Raw genomic sequence first — 16,077 nt, forward strand, 5'->3', positions numbered from 1 at the left:
AGGAATAAAGGCTTGAGACAGAGGAAGAAGACGGTGAAGTTTTTGTTGTTCAAGGAGCCTGCTGCTTGGAGACTGGCTGGCCATCAGTTTACTTGTGGGAGGTGGTGAGCGATGGCCTGTGTTTCGCTTGTTGAGGTTTTCTTAATCTCTTCACTTATTAAACTGTTATTGTGTCAACCACAAACTTTTCACACTTCATGTCTTCCTTGTCCCACTCGGGAAGGGGGAAGAAAGTGTGAGTGACTGTGTGGCTGCTGGGCTGTTGGCTATTGGCCAGAGTCAACCCACCACAGCAAGGAAGTTTCTGATAGCTGGGAGCGAGTTCAGCGGTTGGCCACCAAGATGCTTAGGGGCTGAAGGGGAAGGGCCTTGTTTAGCCTGGAGAAGGGAAGGTCTGGAGGACCTCATACCAGCCAGTCTGTCCCCACGGGGAGGTTTTCAGGGCCAAGAAAGGAGTTGAAAATAAGAGTGTTGAACTAGCCTAGCCTTTAAATCATTTCACATGGGATGGTTCTGCTTCCCACTTTCAATCATTGGCACCCAGAAACCCCAAGTGCTTTTCTTCCTCTCCTCCCAAAACCTGACCAAGTGATATGGAGAAAGCAAGCAGAAAGGCCCTAGGCCTCTGTGAATTAGCTGGGGTCTAGCACTTGGAGGGCCATTCAGTGAATGTCAGTTATTTCATGGTACAGCAGGTAAAGAATCAAGCTGGGAAGTCAGCCTGCAAGACCAAACCAACAAGGTCCATGGACAGGCAAGGCTGTGTCTGGAGACCTTTACACCTACAGCATAGATCAAGCTGGGGCTGAACCTCAGGCCTGGGCTTAAAGGGACTCCTGGGCTGATGGACAGAGGTGGGGGTGGAGGCCCCAGGTGAAGCTGGTCAGGGCCACGAAGGCCTGTGGATGTTTTCAGGGCCCTGTCACTGTTTCCATGGGAGCCCACCTGCCAGTGCCCTCAGTAGGCCTCCTTCCCTACTGTCCAGGGTCTGTGCTCTGCTGCTCTCCTTCCCTGTTTCCCTGGAGATCTGGGAGACCACAATTTTATGGTCACTACAGTCAAGGCTGAGACTGGTCTTCACATCTCTGACCAGCTCTTCCTCTTTTGGGAGTACCAGCTCCACTTGTGCCTCAGACTGTGTGGCCCATTTGGCAGCTGTGCTAAGAACCATCAGCATGGACTTACCACGAGTAAATCAAAGAAAAAGGAAGCCTACAGAAGGTGGAAGCAAGGACAGGTAGCCTGGGAGGAATACAGAGAAAGTGTCTAAGCAGCCATGGATCATGTTAGGAAAGCCAAAGCCCAGATAAAGTCAAATCTGGCCAGAGGCATCAAGGGCAACAAGAAAGCTGATTTTCAAAAAGGGAAAAAAGGAAGATCCAGCCAACTACAGGCCAGTCAGTCTCACCTCTGTGCCTGGCAAATCACGGAGCAGATCATCTTGGAAGCTATGCTAAGGCACCTGCAAAATAAGGAGGTCGCTGGTTACAGCCAACATGGCTTCACCAAGAACAAATTGTGTCTGGCAAATTTGATGGCCTTCAATGACCGGGTTATAGCATTGGTGGATAAGGGAAGAGCAACTAACATCATCTGCCTGGACTTGTGCAAAACATTTGACATTGTCCCGCACGACATCCTGGTCTCTAAATTGGCAAAACATGGATTTGACCAATGAACCACTTGTTGGACAAAAATCTGGCTAGATGGTTGCACTCAAAGGGTTGCAGTCAATGGCTCGATGTCTAAGTGGTGAGCAGTGACCAGTGGTGTTCCTCAGGGGCTAGTACTGGAACCAGTGCTATTTAACATCTTTGTTGGCGACATGAACATTGGGATTGAGTGCACCCTCAGCAAGGTCGCCGACGACACCAAGCTGTGGAGCAGTTGACAAGCTGGAGGGAAGGGATGCCATCCAGGGGGACCTTGACAGGCTTGAGAGATGGACCTGTGTAAACCTCATGAGGTTCAACCAGGCCAAGTGCAAGGTCCTGCACACAGGTCGGGACAATCCCAAGCACAAATACAGGTTGTGTGGAGAATGGCTTGAGAACAGCCCTGAGGAGAAAGACTTGGGGGTGCTGGTGGATGAGAAGCTCAACATGAGCCAGTGATGTGCACTCGCAGCCCTGAGAGCCATCCGCATCCTGGGCTGCATCAAAAGCGTGGCCAGCAGGGGGAGGGGGGGGATTCTGCCCCTCTGCTGTGCTCTGGTGAGACCCCACCTGAAGTACTGCGTCCAGCTCTGGAGTCCTCAACATAGGAAGGACATGGACCTGTTGGAACTGGGGTTGTTCAGCCTGGAGAAGAGAAGGCTGTGTGGAGACCTTATAGCAGCCTTCCAGTATCTGAAGTGGGCCTACACGAAAGCTGGAGAGGGACTTTTTACAAGGGCATGAATTGATAGGATGAGGGGTAATGGTTTCAAACTGGAAGAGGGTAGATTTAGATTAGATATCAGGAAGAAACTTCACTCTGAGGGTGGTGAGCCCCTGGCCCAGTTGCCCAGAGAAGCTGTGGCTGCCCCATCCCTGGAAGGGTTCAAGGCCAGGCTGGACGGGGCTGGGAGCAGCCTGGGCTGGTGGGAGGTGTCCCTGCCCAGGGCAGGGGTGTGTGAACTAGATGATCTTTAAGGTCCCTTCCAACTAAAACCATTCTACGATTTTATGAAATCATGCCTTGCCAATCTAATTGCCTTCATGATGAAATAACTGAACTTTTGTGTGAGGGGAACTCTCACCATGTTCTTAATTTACCGGTTGCTGTCATGTGCAAAACAGACCCAACTTGGGGAAATTAATTAAAAATGACAGTGAGAAATAAAACACAATTAAAACCACCTTCCCCCCTCCCTCCCTTCTTCCCAGGCTCAACTTCATTCCTAACTCTTCTGCCTTTGCCCCAAGTGGCACAGGGGTTTGTGGAATGGGAGTTGCAGTCAGTTCATAACACTTTGTTTCTGAGCTTCCCCAAATGTGGCTCCTTCCCACTGACTGCAGTTCTCCACAAACTGCTCCAGCGTGGATCCTTTCCATGGGGTACAGTCCTTCAGGCACGGACTGCTGCAGTGTGGGTCCCCCACAGGCCACAGGTCCTACCAGAAAACCTGGAGAGGCATGCTGGAGTGGATGTCAGGTGGACACAAAGTGATGAATGGGGTTCCCACAACTAGAGTAGAAGCTGCAGTCCCTGAGGCCAGAGAGAAACAGGCCTTGGCTGCGCAGCCCTGGCAGGAGAGGGGTTTGCTGTCCCAGGTTTCTCTGAAGCTCTGTGGGACCTGTGACAGAGGTGGAGCTCATCTCCAAGAAGGCCAAGGTGCTGCTGAGAAAGTCCCTGGGGGAGGACAGCTTGTGATCTAGCCACACAGCGGACATCGTCCTGGGCGCTGACTGGCTAGATAGTGGCTCTGCAGAGAAGGACCCTGGGGTCCTGGAGGACAAGCAGCTGAGCATGAGCCAGCAATGCACCCCCGTGGCAAAGGCCAACAGCCTCCTGGGCTGTTTAGGAAAAGCATTGCTGGCAGATGGAGGGAGGTGACCCTTCCCCTCTACTCGGCTCTGGTGAGGCCACACCTGGAGTGCCCACGCCCTGCACAACTTAGCTCTACACTGATGTTTTCCTCTCCCAGGCTTTTACCAGCCCATCCCAGCTGTTCCTCGGCTCTCCCCAGACCCCTTGCCCCCTCCTCTGCCCAGCCAAGCACAGCTGCCCGGTCTGGGCTGGTCCCATGGCAGTGCCCACCACAGTTGCTGCAGAGCTCTTGGCGCTCATCCCCAGCCCCAGCTCCTCTGAAGGGCACAGCAGCTCCTGTGGGGCAGACAAGGAGCTCAGCCTCCCCATCAGCCCCAGGCCAGTGCTGGCCCCAAGGGAACAATTTAAACAGGCTAGTCACTCTCTGCCCCTCCTGCTATCCTATTTAGGTGAACCCACAACCCTGACTGAATTTGCCCCCTCCTCTGCTCCCATCAGCCCCACTCCCCAGGACAGCACGACACTCCTGGCCCTGGGGGTCCTCGGGCAGCTCCCACACCTCTCCCTTTCCCATGCCTACTGGGTCCCCACTGACTTTCAGGGGACTGCAGAGTTCTTGTTTGTGCATACCTCAATTTAGTGTTTTGCTTGTGGGCGACTTCACCTCTGTGGGCGTTTCACCTTCTGTGTCTTCATTCACCCACAGCTCAGGGCACGGGGCGAGTCCCCATCCTCTCCTCACACATCCAAATTCATTTCCATAGAATCTGCTGTATGCTGCAGGTCCTGACACATATGAAGCAGTCTGAGGAGTTAATCAGGAGCTCATGCGCAATCTCCACTACCAGTGGACACAAGAAGAGAGCCTTTAAAACCAGAACATTTGGTCCAACGGAACCCAATAGTACAGTGAGCTTAACCCCAAACACAGGGAGAACACAGGGAGAAGAGACTCTTTGAAAGACCAGTTCCTTGGACGTTTTATTGGCAGCACCTTTGGAGGAAGCACCTAGCCTCCAGGCACTGCACCTGGGAGATGCCTTTTTACTGAAGAGCTGCTATTAGACAGGTCACCTTTGACACAGTGTTGTGCGACGGTCAGAAAGAACTGGATCAAACCTCAAGACAAGTAGTACAAACCCGGAAAATTATAAATAAGCAGGATTATTGCAAGAGAAAAAAGCAGGCGTATTGCCTAACATAAAGTCTAGGAAACTTGCGGAGAAGGGAGACAGGTTATTATTGGAGAAAGAACTTCCCCTGAGCCAGTTTCCTTAGGGCATCCTTGAGCTCCTGGTTCCTCATGCTGTAGATGAGGGGCTTCACTGCTGGAGGCACCACTGAGTACAGCACCGCCACCACCAGATTTAGAACTGTGGAGGAAATGGAGGGGGGCTTCAGGTAGGCAAACGTGGCAGTGCTGACAAACAGGGAGACCATGGCCAGGTGAGGGAGGCACATGGAAAAGGCTTTGTGCCGTCCCTGCTCAGAGGGGATCCTCAGCACGGTCCTGAAGATCTGCACATAGGACAGCACAATGAAAACAAAACAACCAAAGCCTAAACAGACACCAACCACAAGAAGCCCAGCTTCCCTGAAGTAGTAGTCTGAACAGGAGAGCTTGAGGATCTGGGGGATTTCACAGAAGAACTGGTCCACAGCATTGCCCTGGCAGAGGGGTAGGGAAAATGTACTGGCCGTGTGCAGGAGAGCAGTGAGAAACCCACTGCCCCAGGCAGCTGCTGCCATGTGGACACAAGCTCTGCTGCCCAGGAGGGTCCCGTAGTGCAGGGCTTTGCAGATGGCAACGTAGCGGTCATAGGACATGACAGTGAGAAGATAAAACTCTGTTGCAGCACAGAAAACAAAGAAAAAGACCTGTGCAACACATCCTGCATAGGAGATGGCCCTGGTGTCACAGAAGGAATTGGCCATGGCTTTGGGGACAGTGGTGGAGATGGAGCCCAGGTCAAGGAGGGCGAGGTTGAGGAGGAAGAAGTACATGGGGGTGCGGAGGCGGTGGTCACAGGCTATAGCGCCGATGATGAGGCCGTTGGCCAGGAGGGCAGCCAGGTAGGTGCCCAGGGAGAGCCCGAAGTGCAAGAGCTGCAGCTCCCGTGTGTCTGCCAATGGCAGGAGGAGGAACTGGGTGATGGAGCTGCCATTGGACATTTGTTCACTCTGGGCATGAGGGACTGTTGAAAGAGGAGAAGACCTTGGCAAGTTAAGGCAGACTTCTTTGGGCCCATCCTATTCCATTTCCCAAAATTTTCCCCCAAATGACTTCTCTTTCCTCAGAATAATTTCATTCATATCTTTTTGCGAGATCAGCTTTGTGCTGCCGAGGGCAGTATCGTTGCAGGGGCAGAGATTCAGTTGTTGATTTCCAATCCTCCCTGGATTATTCACTTCTAAGAGAAACAGATTTGGAATTTCAGTGCCCCCTCCTCAACTGAGAGATGAATTTCTCTGTCCCATCGCCCACCCAGACAACCCGGAGTAGAAGATTGGAAGAACAGGATCCTTCCCTTGCAGGTAGCCCCTGCCGTGCTGTGCTTCTTGAAAAATCTCCAGGGAACGTCCTGCAGCGATCTGCAGCTGTGAGCAGCCCTCACCCACGCAGCACCCTCTCAACAGCAGGACCCTCCCCTGCCAGCGGTTGCTCTTTCTCCAAAGCTTCTCCCCACATGCCCGTGGGGGTCTCCCGGGGCAGGCTGAGAGCTGACCCTGGCAGCCGGCAGAGTCCCTGCCCCGGCACACAGACCCACGGGGTGCAGGGACCCTGCTCAAGGACAGCCCTGGGCACCCCTGCCTGCACACCCTGGCTTCACGGCTATTCACATTTCGTAACAAGACCCTTCCTCCCCCTCCGCCTCCTTACAGATCCCATAAGCTGTGGCTGTGCCAGCTTTAGGAGATGCCTCCAGGAACTCCACCTGCAGTGCCCTGCACCCAGAGGCTTACCGTGCCAAGGGCTGCAAGGATTTCTCCTCCAGTGAGCTCTCAGTCATCCTCCCAATCCTGACACCTTTAAGCTCTCTCTCTGCCTCGCTCATCTCCCTGAGACACCCAGGCACTGCCCTCAGACCTATTGCGCTTGGCAGAGGAGCTGCTCCTGGGCAGAGCTGTCTCGCTGAGGCGCTGCCCGCTTGCCATGAGCTCCCTCCATCCCAGGAGCCCAGCCCAGCTCAGACGCAGAGCACCAGCCCAAGGAGTTTTAATGACCCCTCTGGTTGGTTTGATGCCGAGTCCATGAACCCCAGACACTGAGAGGAAGCTGAAAAAACCTCTCAGGAAGTCAAAGTCATGTTCAAACTCCAAAGTTTCTTGGAGTGTTAATGGGTCCCACTGAGATGTTGTCCCCAGGGTCCAGTTAGAGCAGAAACTGGAGGCAGTGATGACAGGTCGAGAAAAGCAAGGTGAAGGTGGCTCTGGTGCTGAGTAACCCTGGATGTGTTTCATTAGTGCAAAGGGCCAAGGCCTGACCCCCAGCCCCCAGGAAGGGAGATCCTCTCCCTCACTCCTTCCTCAGGGCTCTTCCTGGCACAGTGTGGTGTGGAGATGTGCAATGCCAAGGCCAGCGCTATGGTACGACACCTCCCAGGCTCTGAAGTATGGACGAGGAGGCAATGAGACCCCAGTGCTGCAAGGATAACTTGACTCCTCGTAGGCATCAGTAGCAGAGACAACAGCCATAGCCCAAGACATGAAGAGGTTGACTCTGTTAGGGGCCTTTCAGCTTTGCCACATCCCTGTGTCATCTCCACCACAGGCTGTCCTACGGTGTCCCATCACCTCTGCCTCTTTCCCTGCAGGCTGCAGTCATCCACCCGGCTGCCCCACCTTGCTGCCACCTTCCTTTGCTGAGATCTCTCCATCCTCCCTGGCTCTTCCCTGAAACACAAAGCCTTGGGCTGATCCAGACTCTTTCTGGGTGGCGTGTTGCACCACAGCACTGCCCTTGGAATGACATTTCTTTCTCCTGGTGTCCAGTCTGCACCTCCCCAGCTGCATGTTGGGGCATTATTTCTTTCTCATGCTGTTTTCCACGACAAAGGAAAGCTCCACCGGCTCCACCAGCAGCCCTCAAGCACACTCAGGCTACCTCTGTACTGTCCTCAGTCTCTGCACCACTGAGCCCAGGGCCCTCAGCCTCTCGAGTCCTGCCGGCCACGTTATTCCTGATACAGGCCAGGATGCTATTGTCCTTCTCAGCCACGCTGGGCATGCTGCTGGCTCACATCCAGCCAGCTGTCAACTGACACCCCCAGGTCCTTTTTTGCCAGGCAGCTCTCCAGACACTCTTCCCCCAGCCTGTATCGCTGCATGGGGTTGTTGTGACCCAGGTGCGGGACCTGGCACTTGGCCTTGAGGAACCTCATACCATTGGCCTCGGCCCATCGGTACAGCCTGCCCAGATCTGCCTCTGGAGCCATCCTACCCTCAAGCAGGTCGACAATCCCACCCAACCTGCTCTCGTCTGCAAACTTCCTGAGGGTGCACTCAATCCCCTCGTCCAAATCATTGATAAAGACATGAAAGAGAACTGGCCCCAATACCGAGCCCTGGGGAACACCACTTGTGACCAGCTGCCAACTGGATTGAATTCCATTCACCACCACTCGTTGGGCCTGGCCATCGCCCTGGTTTTCACCCAGCAAAGCGGGGTAACCTCCAGTGAACTGGGACCTCCCCGGTTCACCAGGACTGCTGGTAAATGATGGAAAGTGGCTCGCTGAGTACTTCTGCCAGCTCCTTCAGTACCCTCGTGTGGAGGCCACCTAGCCCCATAGACTTGTGTATGTCTAGCTGTTGGAGCAGGTCCCTCACCATCTCCCTTTGGATTATGGGGGCTTCGTTCTGCTCCCTGCCCCTGTCTACAAGCTCAGGGGTCTGGGTACTCAGGGAACAACCCACTCTACTACTAAAGAAGGAGTCAAAGAAGGCACTAAGTACCTCAGCCTTTTCCTCATCCTTTGTCACTATGTTACTGCCTTCATCGGATAAAGGATGGAGATTCTCCCGAGTCCTCCTTTTGTTACTAGTGTGTTTATAGGAACTTTTCTTCTTGTTCTTAACATCCAAAGCCAGTTTAAGTTCTAGTTGGGCTTTGGCCCTGCTAATTTTCTCCCTACATAGCCTTACAACATCCTTGTAGCCTTCCTGAGTGGCCTTCTACCAAAGACCATAAACTCTCCTTTTTTCCCTGAGTTGTAACCGTAGCTCTCTGTTCAGCCAGGCTGTCTTTTTTCCCTGATGTCTTGGAATCACAGAATCATGGAATTTTCAGGGTTGGAAGGGACCTCTAGAGATCACCTAGTCCAACCAGCTAATCCTGCCAAAGCAGGATTGCCTGGAGCATGTTACTCAGGACTGCATCCAAGCAAGTCTTGAAAATCTACAGAGAAGGGGACTCCAGAACCTCCCTGGGCAGCCTGTTCCAGTGCACTGTCACTCTCACCGTAAAGAAGTTTTTTTCTCATATTTGATCGGAACTTCCTATGTTCCAGCTTGTGCCTGTTACCCCTCGTCCTGTTACTGGGAACCACTGAAAAGTGTCTGGCTCCATCCTCCTTAAACCCACCCTCTACACACTTGTGAACATTAATAAGGTCTCCCCTCAGCCTTCTCTTCTCCAGGCTGAAGAGTCCCAGCTCTCTCAGCCTTTTCTCCTAAGGGAGATGCTCCAGTCCCTCAGTCATCTTTGTTGCCCTACGCTGGACTCTCTCCAGCAGTTCCCTCTCTCTCTTGAACTGGGGAGCCCAGAACTGGACACAGTGTTCCAGTTGTGGCCTCACCAGTGCAGAGCAGAGGGGGAGAATGACCTCCCTTGACCTGCTGGCCACACTCTTCCCTGTGCAGCCCACAATTCCATCGGCCTTCTTGGTGACAAGGGCACATTGCTGGCTCATGGATAATTTAGTGTCTACCAAGACCTCCAGATCCTTTTCTTCAGAGCTGCTTTCCAGCAGGTCCACCCATAACCTATACTGGTGCCTGACATTCTTCCTCCCCAGGTGCAGGACCCTACACTTGTCCTTGTTGAACCTCATGAGGTTCTTCTCTGCCCAGTTCTCCAGCCTGTCCAGGTCACGCTGGATGGCAGCTCAGCCCTCTGGGGTGTCAGCCACCCCACCCAGTTTGGTATCATCAGTGAACCTGCTGAGCATACTCTGTCCCCTATTCCAGGTCGTTGATGAATACGATAAACAATACCGGTCCAAGTATCGACCCCTGGGGGACACCACTGGTTACAGGCCTCCAACTCAACCCTGCTCCATTAATCACAACCCTCTGAGTCCTGTCACACAGCCAGCTCTCGGTCCACCTCACTGTCCTCTCGCCTAGTCCACACTTCCTCAGTTTCCTAAGGAGGATGTTATGAGAGACAGTGTCGAAAGCCCTGCTGAAGTCAAGGTAGATGACATCTGCTGCTCTGCCCTCATCCAGCCAACCAGTTATAACTTCATAGAAGGCTGTGAGATTGGTCAAGCATGATTTGCCCTTGGTAAATCCATGTTGACCACTTTCAATAACTTCCTGCTCTTGAAGATGCTTGCATACGACAACCAGAATGAGTCGCTCCATTACCTTCCCAGGGACAGAGGTGAGACTAACCGGTCTGTAGTTCCCTGGGTCCTCCTTCCTGCTCTTTTTGAAGGCTGGAGTGATATTGGCCTTCCTCCAGTCCTCAGGCACCTCTCCTGTCCTCCATGACCTTTCAAAGATGAGGGAGAGTGGCCAAGCAATAACATCTGCCAGCTCTCTCAGCACTCGCGGCTGCATCTCATCAAGGCCCATGGACTTACAGATGTCCGGATTGGACAAATGGTCTCTAACCTGATCTTCCTCTACTGGGGGAAACTCTTCCTCTCTCCAGACCTTCCCCCTTGCCTCCAGGGCCTGGGATTCATGAGGGACAGCTTTAGCAGTGAAGACTGAAGCAAAGAAGGCATTCAGTAGCTCTGCCTTCTCTGTGACTTCCACCACTAGGGCGCCCATCTCATTCATCAGTGGGCCTACATTTTCCCTACTCTTCCTTTTTCTATTGGTATACTGAAAGAACCTCTTCTTGTTATCTTTAATTGTGGTGGCCAAGATGAGTTCCGCTTGAGCTTTGGCCCTTCTAATTTTTGCCCTGCAGAGCTTCACTACTTGGTATTTTCCATAAGCAGCCAACCCCCTTTTCCAAAGATCATAAACTTTCTTTTTTTTCCTGAGGTTCAGCCAAAGCGCTCTATTTAGCTAGGCTGGTCTTCTTCCCTGTCTGCTCATTTTTTGGGACTTGGGGATGGCCTTCTCCTGAGCTTTTAAGAGTTCCTCCTTGAAGTAAGACCAGCCTTCCTGGGCACCTTTGCCCTTCAAGACTGTCCCCCAAGGGACACACTTGACCATAGAATCATAGAATTGTTGAGGTTGGAAGGGACCTTTAAGATCATCGAATCCAACCTTTAGCCTACCCTGACAAGAGCCACTTCTAAACCATGTCCCTCAGTGCCCCATCTACCCTTTTTTTAAACACCTCCAGAGATGGTGAATCCACCACCTCCCTGGGCAGCCTGTTCCAATGTTTAATAACCCTTTCAGTGAAAAAATGTCTCCTAATATCCAATCTAAACCTCCCCTGACATAACTTGAACCCGTTTCCCCTCGTCCTATCACTTGTCACCAGGGAGAAGAGGTCAGCCCCCATCTCTCTACAACCTCCTTTCAGGTAGTTGTAGAGGGTGATGAGGTCTCCCCTCAGCCTCCTCTTCTCCAGGCTAAACAACCCCAGCTCCCTCAGTCGTTCTTCATAAGGTTTGTCCTCCAGGCCCCTCACCAGCTTTGTAGCCCTTCTCTGGACACGCTCCAACACCTCAATGTCCCTCTTGTAGCGAGGGGCCCAAAACTGAACGCAGTACTCGAGGTGGGGCCTTGGGGATGGCCTTCTCCTGAGCTTTTAAGAGTTCCTCCTTGAAGTAAGACCAGCCTTCCTGGGCAACTTTGCCCTTCAGGACTGTCCCCCAAGGGACACACTCGACCATGCTCCTAAGCAGGCCAAAGTTTGCCCTTTGGAAATCCAAGGTGGCAGTTCTGTTGGCTCCCCGCCTTGCTTCACCAAGAATCGAAAATTCTATCATTTCATGGTCACTCTGCCCGAGATGACCTCCAATCTTTACATCCCCTACAAGACCTTCTGTTGCGGGCGGAGTGAATAACTTCACTTGTAAGAGAGAGTAAAATGTTTATTAACATAAAACAGTGATTTAACAAAGTTAGCAGTGAATGCGACAGTGTTTTACGAGATTCGATGCCAGGGCACACTTGATTATTTACTGCATAGAGGCCGGGGTCAGACAAGCTCTCAGGGAGACCCTCCCGTTGAGTCCCGAGGTTCAGAAAGGACCCCCTGGCTTTCTAAACTCCTTCTCAGAGAGGAGTCTGGCTGCGGCTGGATCCAATCCTAGTCCCAGACTTGGGCAACGGTTTATGTCTGAAGGATTCTATATGCGCAATCAATCCTTAGATCCCTTAGCTAAGATTTCAAAGTTTAGCATGCTATTAGTCACTTACCGAGAATCTGTTGCGGCAAGGAATCTCTCAGCCTCGAGGAGAAGAACCTTAAGTGAGCGTCCCCACTCAAGAGGAGACCCTGTCGTGCAGCCGCTGCCGTGCAGGAGAGCTCCAAGGGCTCTTGGGCTGTCCACTGTTTATGGAGTAGGAGAATTGACCTACAGTCATATTCTCATGGGAACAAGATACCCAGGTTCCCACTCCAGACAGGGTTTTGGTTATGTTGCCAGCCATCTCCCACAGTTCAAGTGCGACTCATCACAACTCCCGCTGATGGCCATGGCTTGAGCAGGAGCCGGGGGGGGGGAAAGGGGAGAGCGCACCACCACACCTTCTCTGTTAACAAGCAGCAGGTCCAGTAGGGCACCTTCCCTAATTGGCTCCTTCACCAGCTGTGTTAGGAAGTTGTCTTCCACACACTCCAGGAACCTCCGGGACTGTTCCCTCTCTGCTGTGTTATATTTCCAGCAGACATCTGGGAAGTTGAAGTCCCCCACAAGAACAAGGGCGAGCGATCGTGAGACCTCTGCCAGCTGCTTATAGAATATTTCATCAGCCTCTACGTCCTGGTTGGGGAGTCTATAACAAACTTCCACCATGGTGTCCGGCTTATTGGCCTTCCCCTTGATTCTTATCCATAAACGCTCAACAAAGTCGTCATGCACATTGTTAAGTTCTTGGCATTCAAGACTGCCCCTGACCTAGAGGGCCACCCCACCACCTCTCCTTCCTTGCCTAGCCCTTCTGAAGAGTTGGTAGCCGTCAGTCACCGCACTCCTGTTGTGCGTGTCTTCCCACCACGTTTCTGTGATGGCAATTATGTCATACTTTCCCTGCTGTACAATGGCCTCCAACTCTTCCTGTTTGTTGCCCATGCTGCGTGCATTCCTGTAGATGCACTTCAGCTGGCCTAATTGCCTTGTCACTTGACTGGGGGGACAAGCCCTTATTCCCACCTGTCCATGCTCAGACATTTCTGCAGGTGCCAACCCATCACTACTCCTCATGTCTTTGCTAGCACGTGGGTCATCATCTCCCACCTCCACTGCAACAACAGGCTGCAAGACCTTGCTAGCACTTTTACCCACCGGCGCTGGCGTGCTGCTCCCAGGCACCGCTTTAGTCACTCTGGTTACATCCCCGCCCCCCTGCAAACCTAGTTTAAAGCCCTTTCAATGAGTCCTGCTAACTCCTGTCCTAGAATCCTTCTTCCCCGTTGGGTTAGGCTTTCCCCACCTGTTGCCAGCATGCCTGGTGTCCTGTACATCAACCCATGGTCAAAGTAACCAAAGTTCTGTCGGTTGCACCAGTCTCTGAGACAGGAGTTAATCTCCTGACTCTTCCTGTTTATCCCCTCATCAATCCCTGCAACTGGTGGGATAGAGGAGAACACTACTTGTGCTCCTGATCCCTTAACCAGCCGTCCCAGGCCTCTGAAGTCTCTCTTCGTTGCCCTTAGACTTCTGGTAGCTATCTCATCATTACCTACTTGAAATATCAGTAGTGGATAATAATCTGAGGGCCGAACCAGGGTAGGGACTTTCCTCCATGTCCTTGATCCTGGCCCCAGGGAGGCAGCTGACTACTTTGTGGGATGGGTCTGGTCGACAGATAGGGCCCTCTGTTCCCCTCAGAAGGGGACCTACTACAATTGCCTTCCTTTTTTTCTTGGTTGAGGAGGTCCTGAGTCATGGGGGTGAGTGATTAGCCCTGTGTGACTCACTAGATGGACAATCCTCCCCATCCTCATTTGCCTGGCCCTCAGATTCCAAAGCCCCAGTGACTACAACCCCTCTTTTCTCCCTTGGGGCTGTGGTGATAGTACAGGCAGTACGCCTTTCTGACTGTGGAGGTGTCTCTAGTGTAGATTGCCCGTCATCCACACCCTCACTCGACTGGCCTTCCTCGTTCAGTACCTCATAGCTGTTGTTCAGAGGTACCGGGTACAACAGGGGGGGCAAGGAGAGGGTTCGCCCACTGCCCCGACCGCGAACTCGCCTCCATTCACTCCCTTCATTTAGGCTTCTGCCTTCTGCGTGGCAGGAGCAGGGTACAGGGGCCTCTAGATCCCGGCTGCTTCCTGCTGGGTGCTCCTGTTGCTGTTTGAAGGAGGGCAGAGCCTGGCTCCACCAGTCTATTTCTTCCTCAGCCTCCCCAATGCTTCTTAACCTTTCAGCTTCCTCTCGCAGCTCTGCCACCAGGCTGAGCACATCACTTACCTGTTCGCAACACGCGCGGCGGTTCCCACAGCTGCCTCCCGTTGTCGGCGAAAGGCTCCAGCGCTCCCTGCCCCCGGTGACCTGGACGGCTTCGTGTCTCTGGGGGAGCCCCGTCTGGGTTCCCACATCCTTTCTGGTTGAGGCTGAGCACACCACCTTCTTGTGGGTGGAAGCCAGGGCTAACCTTCACTAAGCACAACTAATCTTCACTTGAGTGAAGTGCAGCACCTCGTGTCCTGCCCAACGAGCTGCAAACAGCATCTGAAACAGCTCAACGAGCTGCAAACAGCTGCAGCACCGCACCCACACTCAGTTGGTGCTCTGTGGGCAGCACTTGCTGCCCTCCCAGAGTCTTGTTATAGTCTGATGAGCGGTGGGTGTTGCTGGGCCCGCCCACACTAGCTCAGCAGGTCCCCCCCACAAGCGGTCGGCCCCCAGCATGGGCACACCGCTTCTCCCAGCTTCTAAGAGCCCCCAAAAGAGATTTTTGACGGCCCTTTTGGCCTCAGATCGCTTCCCCTGAGCAGACTTACCTGCCCTGAAGCTCCTCTCCGCAGCAAATGGCCGCTTGATGTGTTAATGCCTCTTTTGAGTCTGGACCCGCCTCACACATGAAGAAAACCTTTCAGGTAACTACATAGGAGGAGTCGTACGTGGCTGTTATCCAGGACTTCAGCAGTCTCCAGCCAAGGTCAAAACACTCCAAAGCTGCCTGGGAGAAGGACCAGATTGCTACAGGGCATGGACCTGCCTCCAACATTGACAAAAGGACTGTGTCCAGTTCTGGGCTCCCCAGTTCAAGAAGGACAGGGAAGTGCTGGAGAGATGCTGAGGGGCCTGGAACATCTCTCTTCTGAAGAAAGGCTGAGGGATTTGGGTCTCTTCAGTCTGGAAAAAAGACGACTGAGGGGGGATCTTGTCAACACTTATAAATACTTCAAGGTGGGGCGTCAGGAGGATGGGGCCAGGCTCTTTCCAGTGGTGCCCGGCGACAGGACAAGAGGTAACGGGCACAATCTTGACCATAGGAAGTTCCATCTCAACACGAGGAGGAACTTCTACCCTGAGGGTGTCAGAGCCCTGGCACAGGCTGCCCAGAGAGGTGGGGGAGTCTCCGACTCTGGAAACATCCCAAACCCGCCTGGACGCGTTCCTGTGCCACCTGCTCTGGGTGACCCTGCTCTGGCCGGGGGTTGGAGGAGATGATCTCCAGAGGGCCCCTTCCAACCCCTGCCAGTCTGTGATTCTGTGAACTGCTAATTTGCAGTTCGGGAGTGTATTCCTAATCAATGCATCGAGTATCACAGAGGATAGCGTGCCGGAGTTATAGAAGCGTGCCAGAGTTATAGAAGCTGTATGCATCTTGGGAGAGCAAATTCTTTTTGCCAAAGTAAGTACTTTTGATTCGTGGGAATTAGTTGAAATAGTGTATGTGGCTGGCATTGATTTAGAATAACTACCCCAGTAATAGTCGAAAATCCAGTCTAGTAATCCAAAAGTACATGCTTGTTTAACAGTAAGTGTAAGAAAGGCAGGTATTGCTTTTGCAGAGGAGAAAAGCCGTTTCCATCAGAGGTGACACGATAAGGGAATGACTAAGACAAAGAGGCTCCAGCAAAGGCTTGTAGAACATCTCTTATCACACAGACAAAAGGACAAACTGATTCCTCCTGGATTAGTGTCTAGAAGGGGAGTCAAACATTTAACCAGGGCTAATGACATTGAGCAATCTTTTACCAAAAAGGAAAGAAATAAACTAGTCAGATAATCCCTTTAGGTGTAGCATAAAGAGAAGTAAACAGAGGCAGGACATGTGGGAAGAATTTTAGGC

This window comes from Chroicocephalus ridibundus, chromosome 28 (genome assembly GCF_963924245.1).
Source record: "Chroicocephalus ridibundus chromosome 28, bChrRid1.1, whole genome shotgun sequence".
Taxonomy (NCBI): domain Eukaryota; kingdom Metazoa; phylum Chordata; class Aves; order Charadriiformes; family Laridae; genus Chroicocephalus; species Chroicocephalus ridibundus.